This window comes from Cupressus sempervirens, chromosome 3, assembly GCF_028749045.1.
Source record: "Cupressus sempervirens isolate cs-2001-9-10 chromosome 3, ASM2874904v1, whole genome shotgun sequence".
In the NCBI taxonomy this organism is placed as follows: Eukaryota; Viridiplantae; Streptophyta; class Pinopsida; order Cupressales; family Cupressaceae; genus Cupressus; species Cupressus sempervirens.
In genome coordinates, this window is record NC_143120.1 from 336,753,652 (window position 1) to 336,776,494 (window position 22,843).

Sequence of the window (22,843 nt, forward strand, 5' to 3'; positions counted from 1 at the left end):
AAGGCAACCTTCCAGAGTACCTGATTGCCCTAATGTCCACCTTCCCATTCTAGACTACTTCTCGCCTATGAGGAGTTCTTAGCTATTGTTATTCCTTTTTCTTGGCTCTTTTGTTGTTTTGTTTTCACGTTCTTTTTGTGGACGCCATTTGGTGTTCCCTCTATTGGCATTTTCCCTTTGTACTGTTTCCAATCCCTTAGACCCTCGTTGGTCTCTTGTTGGACATTAATAAATTTATCTTATCTTAGATCTTTTATAAGGATTGATCTCTTTGTAATTATTCATTCACTTCTAAGACTAACAATTTTTCTTTTTTTCTCATCAAGAATGTCTCATTTGTGGATCTGGGAATTCCAACCTCCATAGCTTTTTGCTTCTCTCTTTCTATGATAGGTGTTTGCATGCATGTGATTCTTGGGAGCATCAACTTTAATATGGTATCAAAGCTCCGGATCTTCATGCCCCTATTCTATTTATGTTTGATTTGGTTTGGTTTTCTGATCTATGTTTTTTTATTTCAAAGGCTTTCAATTTTTAGAGGTGTTTTGCATTCAATCCGGGGCCAATTTTTTGGTGCATTTTGAGCACAAACGGAGCTCACCGTTGGATTTGTAGCACTCAAAAACCACTATTTCTATATAAAATTTGTCCAATTTGGACATAATCGACTGGTAAAGCAAAAAATTTGCTGCTAGATTTGGACACACTTCCCAAGGTGACAATTTTTTAAATAAAACAAAATAAATAAAAAATTATTATTATTTTTTTAAAAAAATAAAGGGGCATTGCTTTAATTTTTTTAAAAAAGAGTGCTTTCTTTATTTAAAAAAAGGTGCTTTCTTTAAAAAAAAACATGTGATGTTGCATCATCAAAGTACGCTGACATCAGAAGGTACTAATAGACTTACAATTTTTTTGACATCATCAATACTTGGGCGTAGGTGTTGACATTAACATTTTAAACCCAAAATTTGATAGCCTTCAAACCATCATTTCTTTGATGTGTTTTGTCATAGAGAGCTATTAATGGTTTTTTGGCCATATCTTTTTCATATAGAGGTATTTTTTGACGAATCTTATATTGTCGGAAAGATCTTTCCGAGCCTCTCATGAAAGTGGGTTATTTGGCCTTTTGATGCTATTTAGTCTCATGTATATGCAGTCAAAGTTAGGGGTTCTATTTGACACTCCAGGAGACATATCTTGAACATTCAATCTCTGATTTGAGAATTCTTTATATCATTGGAAAGGTATTTCAGAGACCTTTCTAGTGATGCTAGTTGTTTTTCCATATTCCTCTTTAGGAGCATTCTATTCAATCTTTTTCATTTTTTCATTTTGGTGGATATGTTGGTTGTTTCAGGTTTGATGATCAATTCCGTTGCTTCAGATGATTTGCCATGCGTTGTACTAACTCTTGTATCAGCTATATGTCTCTTTTGATCTTTGTTGACATCATTTTGTAATATTTTTGCAAATGCACTGAGATAAAGTACCACTCTATTGCATTTCGAGATCTTGCACATCTTTGTATTTTGTTGTACTCGCACTATGTTATAAAGTGCCTTGGGGGTTTCATGTTGGCCATATTTGCCATCTTCCTTTTTCAAGTGAGTGTTCCTTCCACAACATTAGCCTCACGATGTGTCGATGACACATGTCATTATAAGTGTTTGTACTTTTTTTACACTCTCGCTATTCCTATTTCTTTTTCTGCAAGAGATATTGCATTCAGTTTCGGTGTTCATGTCTTACCTCTTAGCATTATAGGGGAATTATGTTAGTTCTATTTCTTTCTTGGTTTGATGGAGTGAGCTATGTACCAGGCAATTGTAGTGGCTAGATACCTATGCATTTTGGTGAGATGGATTATTTACCATATAGATATTCTTTCATTCCTATTTTTGGAGGCCATGAAGATACCTTCCATCTTCAATTGATTAGCTCTTTAGACATAGTCTTCTCTACTTGGTCATGTTGTATACAGTGGAGGTTCTTTAGATTAGTACTTTGGCAGTGTTTGCAGCCTCATGCTTTAGTGGTGTTCTTTATGATCATCTTTTATTCCTATCTTCTGGGACATTCCCTAGTTTGGAGGCTTCATTAATCCTTCACTAGTTCTTTTTAGCATTATTTCCATCTCTTTTTGGAGTAGGGTTTCCCCATGTGGTTTTCTCTATTTCTCCTATTTTTAGAGATTTAGTTGTGCTTTGGTACCTCATCGGGCTTTGTCGCTTCACTTTCACCAGCAATCTCAATTTTTAGCTACTCCCTAAGTTTATCTTGGGGGGGGGGGGTTTACTAAAGTATTTTCTTATTAAATAAATCATATTGATTTAATTATTAAGTCACTTACTATCTCTAGTTTACTTAAGCTAAATTTTGGTCATATAATAAATAATTCTTTTATTAATTGTTATCATGCAACCTAGGTTTTACCCTTCTAGGGTTTTGCTCTCCTTTATAAGGATTGATCTCATTATAATAGTTCATTCACTTTTGATAATAGCAATTTCTCTTTTTTCTCATCAAGAATGTCTTATATGTGGATCTAGAAATTTTAGCCTCCATAGCTTTTTGCTTCTCTTTCTGTGATACCTGTTTGCATGTAGGTGATTCTTCAGAGTTGTGGGGTTGATCTTTCATCAAATTCAACAAAAAAACACAATGAAGCTTATAAAGAACGATATGCTAAAAAAGGGGCAAATCTAACAATAAAACATTTTGAAGTTGATAATAGAGAGGAAACAAGTTTGCAAACAAATGTTCATCAAAGGACACCTAAACAAACCATTAATTCTCAAGGACAAGAAGAGAAAGAGGTTCATCCCCAACCAAGTGAGATAACCTATACTCACTTAAATATAAATGTTTAGTTGAATGATGAAGACACAAAATCAATCTCAATAGATCATGTTCTAGAAACACCTCAACATGGAAATTCATTATAAATGAATGTAGATATTGAGTGTGGTGTGGAGAACATGAAAGTTCTAATGATTTAGTTTAGTTTGATTTGAAAAGACTCCAAATGCAATTTAGAAATCAACTAAATAGTTTTAAAACCCCAAAATTTTTTATGTCTATCAAAAATCGTAAATTGGAATTAAAGAATTGCAAAGTTTTGAAGGTCCAATGCAACAAATGCATACAATAAAGAAGAATTCATAGGTTTTCATCTTCAAATAATATAGGTCTTGGACCAAAACCAAAGGATTTTTTAAAATTGACAAAAGTAGAGGAAATGTTTATTGCATATGTAAGCTCAATACTATAAGTGACTCATGCAACATGTGGTCAATATATAGACAAAGATCACACCATAGGTTTTCCTCAATATTTACAAGTTTCAAAAAGGATTTCCACACATAATACAAAAGTTGTCTATATTATTGTTAGAAGAAGAAAATCTCAATGTGACACAGATTATAATTTTCCTATTAATAGATATTTTTCTACAAAGAGCTCAAATACAAAATAGAGCGTGACCTTTTTAAATTCAGATATTGATGAAAATGCTCCCAATGACCTACCAAAGAATTGAGATGAAAATATTTTCAATAAGTTAAATATAGTACAAATAGAATTTGATTCCAATACTAATCAAATCATGCATGTTGGTTTATTTTGTATACTGGTGAAGGTAATATACTAGAGCACACTACAACAATTGCTTCAAAACCACCAAATGCCTAGATAAAAATGGAATTAATTCGATTGTGAGTTAATAAACCTTACACAAAACCAACATCATTGATTGATTAGATTAGTATTGGTGCTACTCCTATCAATAAGTATGTAACATCAAGATTTCTAGATATGACATTTCCTATACTATTTCTTAATGGAATATGTGATTGGTTAGAATCACGAGTGAAGTTAGTGCATCTACATAAATTTGTGAAGCATCTCTTATAGTATAGATATCATAAGCTTGGTAAACATCCATGATTTAGATATTTTATGATGAATATGATAATGCAATACCAATCACAAAATTCATCTGCAGTGTTTGTGAAAAAAATATGAGACATGTTCATCATTATCAATAAGTTGTGTGACCATACAAAAGAGATGTCATGATCTCATCTAGATGATAGGTTGATGTAGTTTGGAACATTATTAAGGGCAAAAAGTTCATATTGGACAAAATGTCATATAGAATTGATGGACATGCTTCACTTAATTTGTACTCTAACAATACTTTTCACCTTAAATGCAACAAATATGCTTTGGCCCAATCTACATGCTCTCATGCCATGAAAATGCCCAACCAATGCATGAGAAGCTCTGGTGAATATAAAATGTTATAAACTATCCTCATATAGTTTCACATTACATGCATTTAAAACATATAATATGTAGAAAAGAAATTTTGAAAAATGGAATGAATGTCAAAGATCTTTGGTGTAAATACAAGTGGCAACATAAAGGTTCTCCACATGTGCATGGATTTTTATGGATTAATAATGCTCCCAATATGGACAATATTGATAATTTAAATGAGGAACAAAGAATTGTTGTTTGAGGCCTCAACTTGGCCCATCATAGCATAACATAGCAATTTATTTTCATTTCAGATACTTCATTTTTTTTTGAGACCTTGTTATACTTTAGAATTATTTGGGACATTAATTCAAACTATTGGATACGATGTGATGTTTACCATATGATGCTTATTTATGATGATTAGGAGTTATATTATGATGATTGATGATTACATTGTATTCATGCTTCTGTTTTCTTATTCTATTGATAGATATGTAATCATGTTTTACCATAAATGTTAGATGAAATATATCATATTTAGTTGAAGATGAACCTTAGTTTAGAAATTGAATTTATTTTTTGACATTGATTGAGAAAAGGTTTATGTGGTAATTCAATTATGAATGGAGAATTGATTTAGGATGTATATACATATGCCATTTATCTATCTTGGAATACTAATATGCGGTTTGAGTGTGCAAGAAATAACCATGGTAAAAATGAGCAATCAAAACTATACCTTTGTATCAACTGATAATGCCAAGGCTAGATCTAATGAAGATATCTTAGCCTTGTTGTTTAGCATTTCACTTTGTGAACATTATGTGAATGAGTATTTTAGACTAGATTAATTTTTTTGAAAGTTGTTTGTCACTCGTAATGTACAGTATATTTTATAGTGTCACTTGATACTTGTGTTTTTATCTATATAGTGGCAAGTCAAATTGAGACACTGGCAAAAGACACCTTAACCTCAGTATTAAAAAAATTAGAAATGTCTCAGTCTAATTCAATTGCATTGTATTATCATATTGTTTGTAAATAGATTTTTTCTTCTTTGATTATGACTCTTGAATGCCCAAATTAGGAACAATATCTGATTACAAATAACTGAAAAGCCACTTATGAGTAGACTAGCTTTTCTCTGAATTGGTAGGTACAGCTCCCTATGATAGATTTGCAATGAATTATATTTTGTTTCTAAAGCTAAAACAGGGGTATGTTCTTGACTCGAGAATAGAAGAGGTAAACCAAGCCATACCTAAACAGAATCTAAGTTAGATGAAAAGAATTTTTGAAAAATTGATTAAGTTTATGAACCCATACATCTTATGAACTCATAAAGCTTAATAGTATGATTAATAACACTGAACTCAGTTAATTTGAATATGGACTACAGTTAGCTCAAAAGGAAAAACGCTTGAAGGATTTCTCTTTGAACGTGCAATGACACTACTTATCACATCCATTCATTGCTTTTAAACAGAGGAGTGAAACTCTGTTCTTTCCTTGCTTCAATCCAAACAAAAGAATAAGCATAAAGCTGTAACTAACAGAAACGAAACATAAATAATTGATACGAAAATACCCTTCAATTGTCTCTACAAAATCAAGCATTTCACACCAAAAATTTGCCAACCTTTTATTAATCTTTCAATTTCATACATATATGGTTTTGAGATGACCATTACAATAGAAGTTCAATTGGTTCATCTTCTCAAAAATGACAAATGGCAAGACACGAGTTTTTTTTATTACAATAATTATATAAGAAAGCAAAAAAGGGGGGAAAAATGTGAATCACTTTGACTTCTTCCCTTTTTCTGCTTTCACTCTATAGGCTTGAGCGACAACTATGATTGGAATGAGTTCTTCATGCTTAGGCACATGTATGTTGGTGTATCTCAAGAGCCATTAGGAATGTTCTTTGGCCAACTCTTTCACAACATTCAATTGATTTGGTAGCTCCTTCATGGCCACGTGTATGCATCCGCTGTGTGTCTGGAGTTCTGCAACTCTGTTTTGACTATTGGAAGACACACCAGATAGACTATCCAAGAATTTGGAGAAGTTCTCCTTCATGACATTTATCCTGGTGCGTGCTTTTCCTTAGCCACTAGTCTTTGAATTTGTATGTAGCCCCTTCATGAGTTTGAATCCTCTGTCTTGGGTCTTCTTCACTTTATCTTTTGTTTCTTTAAGTGCCTTTTCTGTTGACAGGATCATTTTTGTTTTGAACTGCATGCTCTGAAGCCACTCGAATAGAGGTTCGTCTCCCTTTGGCAAGATTTTTGCTTCAACAGCTTCTTTTGCCTTCATCTAAATGACCATGTTCAAAAGGGAGACACAATCATTACACTTCGTCCTTTCTCCAACCAGTGTATTGCTATTTGATAAGATGTTATCCTTCTCCATTTCAAATCTTAGGATAACATTACCTATTTTTTCTATAATAGCAGCTCCTAATTTGAGCTTCTCAATCCATTCCTTACCAATTTCGCCAAAGTGCCTATTTTCTTGAAGTTGAGAGATGAGGGCCAACCAATTGAGTAACCAATTGTTTGATGAACTTGTTCAATTCTTCTATCTCAACCTTCATTTTGGTCTTTGACAACTTCAGATTTTCTAATTGTCCCTCAATCACCTTGTTGGTTGACTTCCACAAGACAACTTTGGTGTCATGCTTGGCCTCTCCAAGGTCCATCGAGTGCAAATTAAAATCATTAGCAGTCATATCTTCAATCCTTCCTCCTTTGCTGGGCTTGGATATCTCCATTGTCAGGTGCCCTATTTTTGGATCTTGCCCAAGAATAGACAATTTTTTTTGCTTCTTTACCTTGGTTAATGCAGATCTAGAATGAATTGCAAGGGATACAATGCCTTTGGTGGGAATGCTTTCATCTTTCCTTTTCCTCTTTCTTTCTAGGGTATCCTCCAAACAAGAATCAATGCCTATCGCTTTGGAGGCTGTCCCAAGTGATTTTATACTAAACATCTTCTTCTTAGCTGGAGTGATTGTCACTGTAGTTGAAGAGAAGGGATTCTTCAAATCTTGAGAAATGAGCTTTGAAGAGCTTTGGCCTTTATATACCTCTAGATTTTTATTCCTTGCCTCATCAGACTCAGTAGACTCACTACTAATGCTCTTTCCATCTCCCAAATCTACTATCTGTATTGGGGAGCCACTTGGTTGTAGAAGTAGAACTTATTGGCGAAATAGTGCTATGATGAGGAGAGGGAACTAGAGTAACATGGGCAAAAGGAACCAAAGAAACATGAGGAGATGGAACTAGAGTGGTAGCACTATCCTTTGGCTCCTCCGTCTTCTTCTCTTCAACACCAATTTGGGTTTCGATGATTGGGAGGGAGCCACCATGACAAGTCTTAGCTATGGGAATGCTCTTGTTTGGAGGTTGATCACCTCCTTTCGAAGGTTGAGTTGGTCCTTGAGTGGTAGCTATTGTTACGCTTGGTGTAGCACTCTAGGAGGAAGAAGGCGTTGTAGTTGCTAGAGAGGCTTGAGTGGTTGTACCTTTACTCTGACTCCTCTTGGTTGTCCATTCAACCCACTTCCCAGTTCTCTTGATGATTCTAGCCATCATAACATCCAAAAACTCCTCAGCATCCTCATAAGGCTCCAAACTGATAGGAATGCTCCTTATCTTAGTTAAATATGTATTGCTATACATATTTTGTCAATCATCCTCCAAACCTTCCACATTGAAATTGATACCATATGTTTTAATTTGCTCCACTGTGAGCCTAGAGAAAGAACGATCTCGACTTTCAAGTTCATCTTTACAATCCACCCAATAGTCTTCAATAGTGGTAATGTGTTTGATCAGACTTCCAATTTGCAACACATCCCTCACATATCCATTTGGATCAAACATAGGTCTCACGACCTCATATACCTCCAATTTGTATTTCATCTCGAACACTTTGAGCATATTCTTTGCATCAGAGCAGGATTCACAATTGTAAGCTCCAACTTTCATAGGGAATTCATACCCTTTCTTCTTCAAGCTTCTGCTTAGCACATTCACCTACATCGCTTGCATCACGATCTTTATCAGCACAATCATGTCACTCGGGTACTTGGGCAGCTTCAAGGGAAATCCATCGAAAGCTACAAGATGCAAATATGAGAAAGATGAGAACTGGATAAAATAGTCCCAAATTAACTAATAGCCTCCATGCTGAATCTCCTCTCTGGGCATCCCTAGAGTTACCTGCAAATTCTCATTGTAAACATTTCATTAATTTTGACATTTTCCGCATAACTATTTTGCAATTGCAAACCTAGATAGAACTCATAACATTTCACATCATCAGAAAAATTTTCTATTCTTGAAAGGCCCGACCACAACTGTAGAGATGCTAGCATATAAATTAGAAAGGAAGACATATAAAAGGTGTTGTAAAACTTTGTGGTGCTGAGAGCTCTGGATAGATTCTCACTTACCTCATGGGCCCAATCAATATACTGTATATCTAAACAAATAATTTGTACCAGAAAGAAATACTGTTCAACAAAATTTAGAGCCTCTACCTCACCTTTCAATCTATGCAGGAGAACCAGAATGGCTACAATCTCGGGTTTGAGATCAGTACAAAATAGAGTTTTAGGGACCTTACTCTTGGCACCCCGCGGATTTTGAAACTAGGATCACATGATTTCTTTCCTCCACACCATCTTCTTCAAGGAGAACTGAAAGACTACTCCTCCGATTGTCAATTCTAAAAACGCCTCTCGTTCTGGGACTCGGAGGCAATTCACCATAGTTTGCCTATCAATGGAGATTAGTACTGTATGATCAGGTAGCAGAATTTGTTTGGTATCCAAATTGTATTGATTTATGCATTCATAAATCAATTCTAGAGCTTGGACTACCACCGAAAAACCAACTGCCTCCTTTGGAAATCTTGCATATCATAAAAGCAGAGTGAAGTATCTGTGAAGTTTTGCAATATGGACTTAATCTCGTTTAGCCCATCAAACCCCACAAATCTAGTTGCCATTCTATTTGAGAATGAAGTAAATTGAAACTTTGAATTTAGATGAGGGAAAGAGAATTGAATTTGCAAGCACAAAAAATTTGAAAGCGTTGTGCAATTTAACAACATAACAGTTCAAAAAAAAGCAGTAGTTTGAAAAACTATTATGTTTCCCTCTACATAGAAATCCCAATTCGTCCATTAATCTTCAGGATCCGCGCCACATGAACGAATTAAAGGATAAATCCGTTGAAATAGTAAATGGAGGAGCTTCTAATAGACATTTTAGTGTCTTTTCACTGTTTCCATTGGCCCAATAGTAACTTTCCTTTCTTTCATACTTACCTTTCCATTTTCCATTCAGTTTCAGAGAATTAAGAACAGAGTACTCCGAAAGGAAATATCTGCCTAGCCGGATTCTGCTCAGTGTACCTTTCCAACAGTGGTTAGATTGTTTCCATTAACATCTTAAGATGCCTTGTGTGTAATTTGTGATCCCAATCTGCTTATAAAGTTGATTCCTTTATGAATGCAGAAAATTGCCCTCATGGGTTGAAAACTCGCCGAGGAGAAGGCAATTTCCATTTTTTCGCCCAAGCTTTATTTACACTTTATCTTTTGGGTTAACATTTCCTTTGGGTTTAAAAAATCTTGAAAGGACTACGAAAGTCAAAGGGGGGGCCCACTTCCTTGTCTCTCTCCTTCACAATTGCCTTTGGCAGAAAATGGACTTAATGGGTCAAAAGCCCACCGAGGAGAAGTCATTTTTGGATTTTCCGCTAAGGATGATTCTAAGCATCATGATGAATCCCAAATGTTTCCCCTTATATCCTCTGTAGTGCAAAACATTGTATTGGAACATGAAGCCCATACTTTACGTTTGTCCCTCTTCCTTCCAGGTAAGAGACTCTGCACTTAGGGAAAGGCTCAACTAACTCGTTCACCCAAAGGCCATTGCTTCCCTTTCCAGTGTGAGTTATGTCCTTCCACGCCCATGAACATCATGCTTGCAAAAATCAAAATAGAAAAGAAGAAAAACAAATATAACATACCCAATACCACAAAACATGAACAAAATTTACAATACACATATCCATTCACATAAATTTCTTGCTACAATCATAGAGTAAAAATAACCATATACATGAAATATATTCCATGGGAAAATCCACCATCCTTGATCTAAAGCTATGACAAATGAACAACTTGAGAAGAGCTATCCATTTTCCTTCCTTCACAAACTCAAAATTACACAAGATCTCTAAAAGTAGACAGTGGGTGAACAACTCCCAAACTCTACTAGGCATCTAAACTCCTACATTTGATCCACTCATGACTCCTTTGAATTAGATTCCAACTAAGTGTGAATGAGGTGGGAATTTGGGAAGTTATGTCTTGACCCAATGGCACACATAGTAGAGAGAGCTCCTAGAGACACATGAGATGAGATTAGGGATTTTATTTGACTTTAGCCTCCCATCTTTAATGGAGATACAAATAATATACGAGTAGAGGCATGGTGTACAAAATTTATAAAGATGCTTTGAATTGCATCCTTATGGGAGCAATTTGAAGGCACAACTTGTAGTCCATCTTCTTCGAGACTCAATCTATCTAGTGGCAACAATAGGAGGCTTTAGGTGAGGTGAATGTTGACACACTCACATGGGAATCATTTCTAAGAAGATTTAAGGGCAAGTACCTCTCAAAGAATTTTAGATAGAGACAATTGGAGGCTTTTCATGACACTATTCATGAATGGAATCCTAGAGAAGATCCACATCAAAGAAATATACATGTGACTTTACAATTTTTATCAAAAATATCTCAAATTATTATACGACATATTCTTTAAAACTATATTGATATAATTAACACATGTCACATATCTTTATTTCAATTGTAGACATTCCAAAATTTTGGTCAACATCCATGTGTCAAATATGCAACACAACTTGTCGAGATGGATATTGACAATGACTATGAAGAAATACTAAATTGTGTTGAGCATCACACAATTTGTAGATAGGGTGCATGCCTACACACAAAAACAAAGAAAGATGGTGTGTGGGTAATTATTACACTAATTAATATTTATAAATCACATTGAAGTTTTTGCTTAATGAAATAGAAAAATCATTCTCCTTCTTATACTATTTTCAAATATCATGCTCCTTGACCATTAAATCCTATTCGATATAAATTATACGAAGACATAGAAATAGGTGAATTTTTTTTGAGCTAACAAGAAAAGATGATAGAATAAACTCACATAATCATCACATACTACAATTATAGAGAGAAAATAAAGATTGGTAGCATGTTTTGTCCAAACATGTAGTTATAAAATGTATATCAAAGTATGCATAAAAAGATGAGAGAATATTTGAAACATACCATCATGCATCTTTCAAACATGGTGAATCCTGATGATTTAGTAGCATACACATATAGAAGGCTTCTAAAAAGAACTATTATATAAAAGGACATTGGAACTCAAGAAACAAGTCACATGTTGTTAGAACTTCCACTCATGGAGAGTAATAGAAGATTTGTCAATCTAAATGTCTCACATGAAGTTTTCAAATCTATAAATCTAAATTACAAGGGGAACAATGATGAACAAAAAAAATCTTCCATTGATGGATATAAGAAAAGGCCTCTTTGTATGTAAGACATCACATTAATTGATACATCCAAATCATAGATATACAATTCTAAAAGAAAAAGAGACAACAAATGGAAGCCAAGGGAATGAGAAACTATAGTCAAAGTTTTTCCAAGGCTTACATGCATTCCTCCATGTAGTTCAAAAAATGGCCCAAGTTCTATTTTGCAAAGTTATTACCATACAAACTATTTTGTGACATAGAAAGGGATAATGTTGTGCATTCTAACTCCATAATAGAAAAGTAAGACCTATTTAGTTATAATATTTGGCATGTGGAAAGAGAAACAATTATAGAGGAAGATGAAAATAATAATGGTTCAAATATTGAAGAAGGTGAAGTTATTACAACCAATACTACAGAGAATGAATGAGAAATCATATCTAGACTTTATAATGGTCAAAATATGCAAGCTTTAGAAATAGACATTTTAGGAAAGAGACATTAATAACAATACAAATTGGTCTAATGAATATCAAGGTGAGTATACAATGGGAGCAATAATTTTCATTAAAAATGTGAAGGAATATGGATGTCTCATATATGATGATGTTCTACAATGCATCAATTATACAAGCCTTAGAAATACATTGCAAAAGGTAATGAACATAATTATGACACACTACTACAACAATGATAATAGAGGGACATTGTTCATGATAATTCAAGGAACAATGGGAACAAGAAAGTCATATATGATTGGTGTCATTCGTGAATCCCTTCAAAATGTTGTTGTGCCAGGTCCTTCTCCCCTTCTTTTATTGGCATTGAAAGGAGTTGCAACATTTAATATTAAAGCTTTTATAATTCATTCAAAACTAGGAATACCAATAAGAGAATTTTCATAGCTAGAAGAAGAAAATCTTACAGGTTTCCTAGAAGAAATGACACATATCAAATACATCTTGATTGGGTGAAATGAGCTTTATTGGTCAAAGTATGCTAGGAAACATAGATTCTTGATTAAGGGAAGCATTTGCATAGAGCTCAAACAAAATCCTTGCAAGTATATTTTCACTTTTATTAGTACATGTTACTATATTATGTTATTTTTATTACAATATATAACTAATTAACATAATAAAAACACTGCACAACTTATTAATATTTATTTTTTCATTTCTTTTAGGTATATCTATGATTTTTGTTGGAGACTTGAGTTAATTGCCTCCAGTGAACGAAACACCTACATATGATAGAAAAATGTGAGAAATATTATTGTGAGAGAAATTGAAAATTGCGGTAACTTTAGATTAAAAATGAAAATTAGACAAGAAGGGGAAAACATTGAACAACAAAAATTTCATCAAATTATAACAAATCTTAGAGATGTTGGCCCACAAATTGGTGACTGAAAATTACTTATGATTAGAACTCTTGTCATTTTAAATTCTACAACAAATGACAAGTTTCAAAATTACATCCATTTGTTCTCCACAAATGACAATGTTTATAATCATAACAAGATAATGTTACATTCACTGAAGAATAATGTTGTATAGAGTGTTGCAACAAAAGTAGGAAGTTTAAATATAATAGAAGATTTTTCACATGGTAAGCTTGATATTGAATTATTAATTAGTAACAATTTAAGGGTGACATTGACTTCAAATCTTTGTATAGAGATAAATCTTGTAAATTGAACCTCAGGGTATATTCAAAAGATTGTCTACAAACCAAGAAGTAAATCACTAGAGCCACCAACATATATTATGGTAGAATTTGATAATTGCTCTAAAATATTTTTTCAAGATAATTACCCAAATACAGTCCCAATAGTACCAATACAAAGGGGTAGGGCACTTCAATTACCATTGAGATTGGCATGGACATTGACCATTCATATATCTCAAGGACTAACTCTCCCAAAAACTAGAATTGATGTAGGTCCAAGAGAGAGAGAACAAGTTTTTCATTTATGGTTGTATCTCATGTAAAGTCTATAGAAAGTCTTGGAATAACACCACCATTCACATATGACTATTATGAGAAAATGAAAAATGGCATACAACTTTCAAAAAGAAAGGCTAAAGAAAATAGAATCAAATGTTTTAAAAGATATTGAGATATTATTTTTTTGTTCAAATTTTCTTCAATTATAATATATTGATTTTCCATATAAGTTAAAACTATAATCACTTTTAAAATGCTTGCATCCATAGAAACTTGCACATATATAAATATGAAAGAACGAAAAACTAAAATATGAATTTATAATATTTATATTGAAAACTAATCTCTTAAATCATATATACTAACATTGATTGATTATTTTAATTCTTACGTATCATTTTAATATATGGATCTATAAAAAATGAATCTAAAATTATTGATGCGAGTCCAAACACCTTAGTTAATTCTACTCCATTTTATAAATCAATTTTAAAGTGTTGCTCTAAAATTCTTCAAGATATTGAAAACATTGCATTATCCATTGATTAAGTTGAAGAGATGGAAATAATGAAAATGAATTATGTTGAACACAAAGTAAACGAAACATATACAAAAGTGGTTGATTTCCCAAGTTTTATGGAAGAAGTATATCGTGATCACTTGCAAAATAAAGATCATAATACCATTCTAATCACTGAAGAATATGTAATGGATTTGGACCATTACAGTGAAGTGTTCTTTAGGTAATTTTGATGTTATTTCAAAACTTATGAATAAGTGTTAATTAAACCATTTATAAACTTCTAAATTATGATATAGATTACGTGGTTTGGGCTATAATATGTTATGGTTTATGACTTGTGTAGTAATGGTTGTAGACCTTTTCCAACTATTTTGAGTCAAATCAATTCACTTGGTTAATTTTACATATGTGGTTTTCTTAATGTGCCTTCAACTCTAATCACTTGGTAATGGCTTAGATTAATTATTGTAATTTGTGTTATAGATACTACAAGTGACATTTATTTTTTCTTCCAACTCTAGAAATGGTTTAATACTATATTCTTAATAAGGTTAACCAATTATATTTTTAGCTTATCTTAACTATAACATGTTTTTAGTTTTTGCTCTAAAAATTGTCTACTATGAATTAGACATAAGTTATGGTTACAGTTATTTTGACTAAATTATGGGGGATAAATAATGGATTTGCACCTTTCCTCACTTATTGAAATTAAAAACATTTATTTTGTGAGTGTTTATCAGCCTATAGTTTGTTTACAATTTATATTACTATATATGTTGCCTAAATACATGTGTTGATATCATTATATAAATCTATTTGAAAATGTGAATAATATTATGCAAACATAATTCAATTTTAATTATCATATATGTCTTCCAAGTTATTCTCAATTGTAAAAAATAGATGTTTTGTTACTAAAATCTATTTGAGAATTTGGATACTATTATTTAAAAATATTACAATTTCAATTATCATATATGTCTTCCAAGTTTTTCTTCCTAAACATTGTCTTCAAGTTTTCTTTCCTAAACATTGTCTTCGAGTTTTACTCAATTATAAAATAGGTATTTTTTTAGTACAATTGTCATATAATTGTTGATGTCACTAAGTTTTGTTGTCGATTGGTGTTAAACACTTAGTCATAAACAAGGTAGAGTCAATTGGTCCTCAATGCAACCAAGTTACTCTATATAGGTCAAGTCATGTAAAGACTTGTAAATAACCATGTATAAGCCAAAAAAGTCTTTGGTCATTGCATACTTGCAATATAAGCCAGGTATAGTTATGGCGAGTAGATAGAGTACATATATGCCGAGTCATACAGGAGTCAAGTAAGTTAAGACCGAGTAACACAGAGTGAATTTTTTTTTGGAATGGTACAAACTTTGAGGTAAACCATTTCGAACTGACATGTTAATCATAGGTAATGATTGTAGAGTTTGTTACAAAGGTTCTTATGTGTTTTGATGTGGATCCCTGATCCCTATGAAGAGAGAACAACTAATTAGATGAAGAGGCAAAAGGGAAAATGTCTAGAAGACTCTACAGATGTCTTTAAAAGGGCAGATCCAAACCCAATTTTATATACAGAGTGAGATATTGTAGATGATAGTGCAAATTGTGCAAAGGAGCTAAGTTTTGGATACTACAAGTGAAAGTTGTGAAGCAAATAGAGTTAGTGACCTAATGAAGCTGTAAAAATAGAGTAAAGCTATATTAGATAAGAGATCAAATCAGATATTGGAAGGAGGAGATCTGTACTCAACATTGTGAAAGTAGACTGAAGGATCAAGTACTAAATCAGTTTTGATAGATTGAATTAGGGAAAATATCTTAACAGAGTTATTTTTAATGGATCTTTCTAAATCTCTTAACTAAGTCCTTACTTCATTGTAAGTGTAAAATCCTTTAATCAAGGTAAGACTTAACAGTTTTAAATTTTTTTTAAAAGAGTAGACCTCTCATATGGTAGATCATCAAAAGCGATCAAAATTGGAGTCCTAACATGCTAACTTTTTTACTGCAGTAGTGAAGATTTGCTGGTGTCATCCCCACCCTCATTTCACCTTCATCTTGGAGAGTTTCTAAGTTACCAATTTTTTTTGTGTTATGTGTTTACATTTAATGGATGTAATAGTTAGCTAAATTTATTTCAACATTTGATGTTTTTAGTTATGTTATACATAAAATGGATATGTTATGGTTAATGTGGTGAATATAGTCAAGTTGTTTTGAAGGATAAGAGTTTTATAGATCCCGATTCCCCACCCACCCCTCCTCCCCCCCCCCCCCCGCAATATCTCAGTTTCCCAATAAACTTCCAACAATTGGTATCAGAGCTGAGTTTTCTTCAAAGAAGTTTAGATATTGGAGATAAAGGGCTTATAAATTAGGGAAGATTATTGAGTTTAAATCTTGGAGATGAAGGCTTATAAATTGGAAAAGATTATTGACAATCAAATGATTGACATCTAGCTCATACTACAACAAATTGAACCAACAAGAGAGGAACTGAGGAAATCCCTAAGAAAGAGAAAAGATATGGCCATTCAATAGAATGACACATTATATCAAAAAGTTGTTACACAAGGATTGCTTGATGATAGAAATTCTAGTGAAAGTGATGTAACCATTACACATCTATTGGAGAGGAACAATATCCTAAATGAAGAAGTCAGAGGATTGAAAAGAGAACATGAAATCTTGTCAATAAGAATATGTGAAGTGACTGAATAGAAAAAGAAAGCTGAAGAAGAAAAAGCTATGGCTAAGGAAGACAAAAGATAAATGGCTATCAGATTTGAAGAAAGGTCATTTGTGGTACAAAAGCTTACAAACACTCAACTAGACATGATGAATCAATTAATACTTGCAAATCAAGAACTGAATAGGAAAGACATGTAGATAAAAAATCTAAGATCATAGAGTGACCAACTAAGGAATGAGTCAAGATCTAAGAAATAACTTGCGGAAAGAATAAACAAGCCCAATGAAGCAATAAGGTATTTTAAAGAATTGATGAGATCATCTAGGTTATCTAGTAACACCTCTGGATTAGGGCATACAAAGAAACATTCAAGTACTGAAGAAGGAGAATCATCCAAGAGTGGAGAGCTAAGAAATGCAAAATCAAAAGGCAAACTTATATGCTATTATTATGGTGACCTTGGACAAACTTCAAACATTTGCAAAAGCAAGAAAGGTATGCAAAACCCTAAACCTAATTTTACTGGTAATTATTTTTATTGCAAGAAGCAAGGACATCAAGTACATGAATGTGGATCAAAGATGAGAAATAAACCTATTGCACCTAGATTTGAGGAACATGGCTACACTAGTCAAAAGTATAGATATTGAGCATATGAATGCAGATCACAAGCAAACTGGACAAACAAAAGGTAGAGCAATGCACCTAATAAAGTATGTTCTAGTTGCCACAAGGTTGGATATATGAGTAAGAATTGCACGACCCAAGCATCGATACCAAACAATGAACACACCAAAGGTTAAAACAAAGTGGATGTTAAACAAACAAGGAAGGCGATGAATCAAACTTGGAAGAAAAAGGTGGAAGCTGGAAGTAGTGGAACAAATAAAGACAAGATAACCCAATCCAATGGAGAAGGTGATCACCCCACCTCAAAATGATTAAGAAAGGTATGTAAGGAACTATATATTTAATAATTTATCTTACGTAAGTTCCTAACATAGATTGTGCCAAAGTTCCTATCTGCATGTGAAAGGATGCATTAGAACATATCTATGGAAAGAATAATGCAAAAGAATTATTTACATTTTGGATGTCGAGCATCCTATTTGTATTGAAGGAGCATTGCAATATGGACCGAGTATTCCAAGTGAGGAAACTGATGTATACTCTAAGTTAGATGTTATTGACTAAGTTGTTTAAAGTAGACGAAGTTCAAAAGTTTAATAACGACCAAGACATATGGATTCTACCTAACAAAGGACACATCATTTATGGAGACCCTAACTTATATGAATGGAGGTATATATCAAGAATTTTAATACATTTTACACAACTTGCATTCAAATTTCAAGAGCGCAAAGCAATTTGAGAACTTGCAAAGAGATTTTGAGGCAATTGCAAGTAGATCAAAAGTGGAAGTGTGATCGAGTGTTGATTTCTAGTTGTGCTGAGTTGTTCAATAAGAAAAATTTCTAAACCCTAACATGAAAAAATGACATCTTCATCATCATCTACAATGAAGAATCAAGGAGAAGAGGTAAGCAATGTTCTATTGGTGAAGAGTGACACTTTTCCTCCACCTAAATATCATGGTATTCCTAAGATTGCCATGAAAGGAGGTTCAATGGGTGCATTATCATCGATACCACCTAAGGTTATTATGATCCATGATGTACAAAGTTGTTATATGTGAAAAATTGGTGAAGTTGGAGACTATGAGATTCATGTAGCATATTAGAAATTGTGTGATGGAGTAATGAAGGTTGACTTTGAAATTGTTGAGAGGAAAGGATTAATGCATGCCCTATATTTTCAAAGCATTTCAAGATTGAATGGATCAAGGCAATTCTCAATAGAATTCATGACATGGAGTTTTGGATAGAGAATGGGTCAATCAAGATTACAAAGAAAATGATTCATGGTGTTACCGGGTATCGAACATTTGATCAGAAGAAGATGATGTTAGAGTAATTATTTTGTTTCACTTATTAATTAGATCATCTTGATTTAGTTAATTAAGTGGTTTATTACTCTAGTTCTTAAGCTTGCTTTGAGGTGCATATAATTAATATTTTATATTAATTATAATGCTCAAACGTAGTTAGGGTTTGATGATTCCTTTTATAAGGATTCACGTCTTTGTATTTTTTCATTCACTTATTGTATCAATATAGAGATTTCTCTTTGCATGTCCATAAGATGTCATTGGCCTTTTGGCCTCCATGATTTTTTCTTGCTTCTGTTCTTTGCTTTTTCCATGTGACAGGGTTATGCATGCAAGTGTTCTTGGGAGATTAGTTTTTCACCTAATCTAATAGATGATGTGCTGCTAGAGTAGAGAATAAATTGAGGCAAACAAAAGCCCAAGTTGAATATATGTGGCATGCCTATTTCAACCATCACAAATCCATTGATTGAGTTTGTAGTGAGAGTTATCTCTCATAAATTTTATTAGATAAGTCAATTAAATAGCGTGTCATGTATGGCAGTTGATCAGGCATGGAAGATTGTGACGAAGGATCATGAATATGATCTTATCGAGTTACAACAACTACAACTTGTAGAGAATTTGACATCAATTAGAAAAGAAAAGAATTCAATGTGTAAGTCAAGATCATTGATTATGTGTATTTTCTTTTACACTTAGATTTATTTTCTAACTATTGGAAATGTTGTATGGGAATAAGGAAAGCCTGCTACAAGCCAGATTAGTGAGTGTATAACACATTTGGGAGAAAATTTAGAGAATGTTCTAGATGGTTATTTTGAAGAATTCAAATAGAAGATGAGAAAAAGATTAAGGATACTAACATCATTAGTCAAGAAGCATTATAATGATGTATGTTTTCTAGTTGATACTAATAACACATTTGTATAGAGAGTTAAGTTGAGGAAAGCCTAACTTAAACCTTTTGGCTATGAAACTGATAGCAATGATGTGAGTTCAACAATTACTATACTACTCAATGAAGAAGTAGATACAAACGCTGAGCCCTTTGGCAAGTATGAAGAAGCAAAAGAAATAATAACTGTTGACATTAAGATTTCTTCTACTGAAAAGAAGAGAGAGAAGATGATTGAATACCTAGAAGAGAAGCTAGGCACACAATCCAAAGCCAAAGAACCTTTAATGATTACTCAAGGTCTTGGAGAAGACCAATACAAAGGCAAAAATGTAGAGCAAGAGGAAGAAAGTGTAGACAAATTGGGAAAAACCCTAGCGCTTGTTACTCTACCAGTTAAGAAGCCCAAAATAATTGACCCTAAGGTGAGGAAGATTGCAAGGAAGATAACATCTAAGCCCCTCTTTCCTCCTGCACCATAAAGACTGAGAAGTAGGGTAGTGACAGCAAGCAATGTCAAGCCACCATTGAAGAAAGGTATGGTAAAGATTACTACGTCAAGCAAAGGTTCAAGTGACTCATGTACAGTTAAGAGGAAAGAGTTAGCCACCAACAATTAGCCAAAGAGGAGAAGGCTAATAAAGTAGAAAGAAGCTGAAGAGGAAGATGCAGAGAGGGATGAGTTTGATGAACCTGGTCACCATCGACTCGTTGTACATATAAAGCATAAGAATATTGATGAGGTATGTGACAACATTAGAAACTTTGTAGGCTTGTTAGGTTTTAGATTTGTTTTAAAGTATGAAACATTAAGTGAGGCTTATAAGACTAAGGTATAGAAGAGGGCATGATAGAGATGATGGCTAAGGATAAGTTAGCACCTATAAAGATGGAAAATAAAATTCCTAGTGATTTGTATAGTAGAATTGATGCAAAATGGCAACATGCAACTGTAATTGAGAAGAAAATAAGAGAAGTCCCATTAGCCAAAATCATGCTCAAGTTGACAAATAAGGAAAATACAACATTTTGGAGAAGTATATGTACTGATTTGTTCCTCAACATAGAACATTCATGATTTTACAAAATAAAATTGAGGTTGTTGTATAGAAAATTGAATTTTTGTGGAAGAGCATTTTTGGACTAACAAAAAGAGAAGATAAACATGAGAAAGAAGTGGAGACTATAACTATTGAAGATAATCACAATGATGAAGAAGATTCAGGTGTGCCGAGCCCACAAGGCAACATATCTCCTATTCATGCCACCACACTTGACACGCTTGTATTACAACAAATAAAGGACTATCCTAAGGCAAGAGAAACACTAGTCCAAATTGTTGATTTCAATGAACGAATAAAGCGAAGGAAGCAACAACAACAACATGTTTCTCAAACCAAAACATTGATAATAGACATGGAGGAGTTAGTAAAGGAGAAGCAAGAACAAAATGAACCAGAAAAGGAAACAAATGTAGAGCTATCTACTACAGATCAAATAGGACCACATGTCTCAGGACCTTCAGATGAGGGAAATAAGGAGACTGTATAGAAAGAAGCAGACAGAAAAAGAGAATGTAGTGTCAAGTGCCACTATTGTTTTTCCTAGCACTGAAATAAATGATAGACTAAGTGGTGAAACCCCCTCACCTACTCTTACTCAAGTTGTGCCAAGAAACATCACTCTAAAGAAAGGAAAATGCAAGAAGAAAAAGGATAGTTCTCTAGGTAATACTTTTACTCTAGGTGAAGTTATAGAAATGCCAAAATGGGATCTGACCAATCTCACATTCGAACCGTCATCTTGCACGATATTTTAGTAAGAAAGAAAAGACAAGAATAGTTAAGAAGAGAAAAACAACAGAAACAAGTGTTGCATGATATCAAGGACATATTTATTAATGCTTTTGATATTGAGAACATTGATGAACATGCCCCTATTATATCTCAGTTAGTGCAAATAGTTTAATAAGCCAAAACTGAGGATATTGATGCAAATTGGCCTAGTCTAAGAAGAAGTTTGAAAAGAAAGTATTGGAGCAAGTTTCTGCTATAACTGCAGTAAGAAAAGTAGAGTTGTAGGCACTACTATAGAACTTAGAAGAAATTGTGAAGGTGGTACAAGCTCTGTACAAGATTCTTTATGATGTTCAAGGATTTACTAATGAATTTTAGGAAAACATTCAAAAGCTTCAAGCTAACATGAATTTATGAGAAAGTTCTATCTCTCAGTCAATTAGATCAAGTTCAATGCATTATAATAGATTGTTGTTTGCACAAGGCAGACTGGTCGAGCTACATACAACATATAGCAAAATGAGGACTGGACTTATCTCCTTCCAATCAATGTTGATACCTCACTTGGAGGTTATGCAATGAGAGGTAGCTTCAATAAAGGATCTAATTTCAAAAAGATCACAATCTTTCTATTGCTGACAACTTAATTGATTTAGCTGAAAATTTGGAGATAAAGATTCAAGTTTTGGAATCAGTGAGAACTACATGGGATCATGCTCTTGCCATGATTATTCAATTCCATAAATCATTCATTGGTAAATATGATTTGATTCAATCTACTCAACACTAGTAGTAGAAATAAGTGTAAAAAACAAGGGGGAAATAAAAGAAACAGGGGGTAATGAAATGAAATGAGTTACAAGGGGGGATGATAAGATAAAAGAATGGTAAAGATACATAGATATGAAGCTTAGAAAGGCACAAGTTAGACAAGGTATGACAAGTTACATCAAACTATCTTTGAGTCATGTACACTATGTGTTGTAATGATTTTTTTTGAAGTTCTATAAGAACCACATCATAGGCTTAGGGGGAGTACTATTATTTTGTAATGTAAATATGTAATCATGAAAAAGATTTTTTTCCACTAATGTTAAAGGGGGAGATTGTTGGTCTCTCTAAGTTTTGTTTCCTATTAG

General features: G+C 33.3%; 1 long non-coding RNA gene across 5 annotated transcripts in view; it reads right to left on the reverse strand.

The window, feature by feature from the left end:
* Positions 1-3,396: 3,396 nt before the first annotated feature.
* The window catches only part of LOC149566360 (uncharacterized), a 49,465-nt gene continuing 30,018 nt past the window's right edge, over positions 3,397-22,843 (reverse strand). For 3 of the 5 annotated variants that reach the window (XR_016361554.1, XR_016361553.1, XR_016361552.1), the window contains one exon: positions 12,846-13,122. This is a non-coding gene — a long non-coding RNA (uncharacterized LOC149566360). Of the gene's footprint in view, positions 3,530-11,270; positions 11,306-12,845; positions 13,123-22,843 lie in introns of those variants that run through there. The other 2 variants (XR_016361556.1, XR_016361555.1) reach the window with 2 other exon arrangements.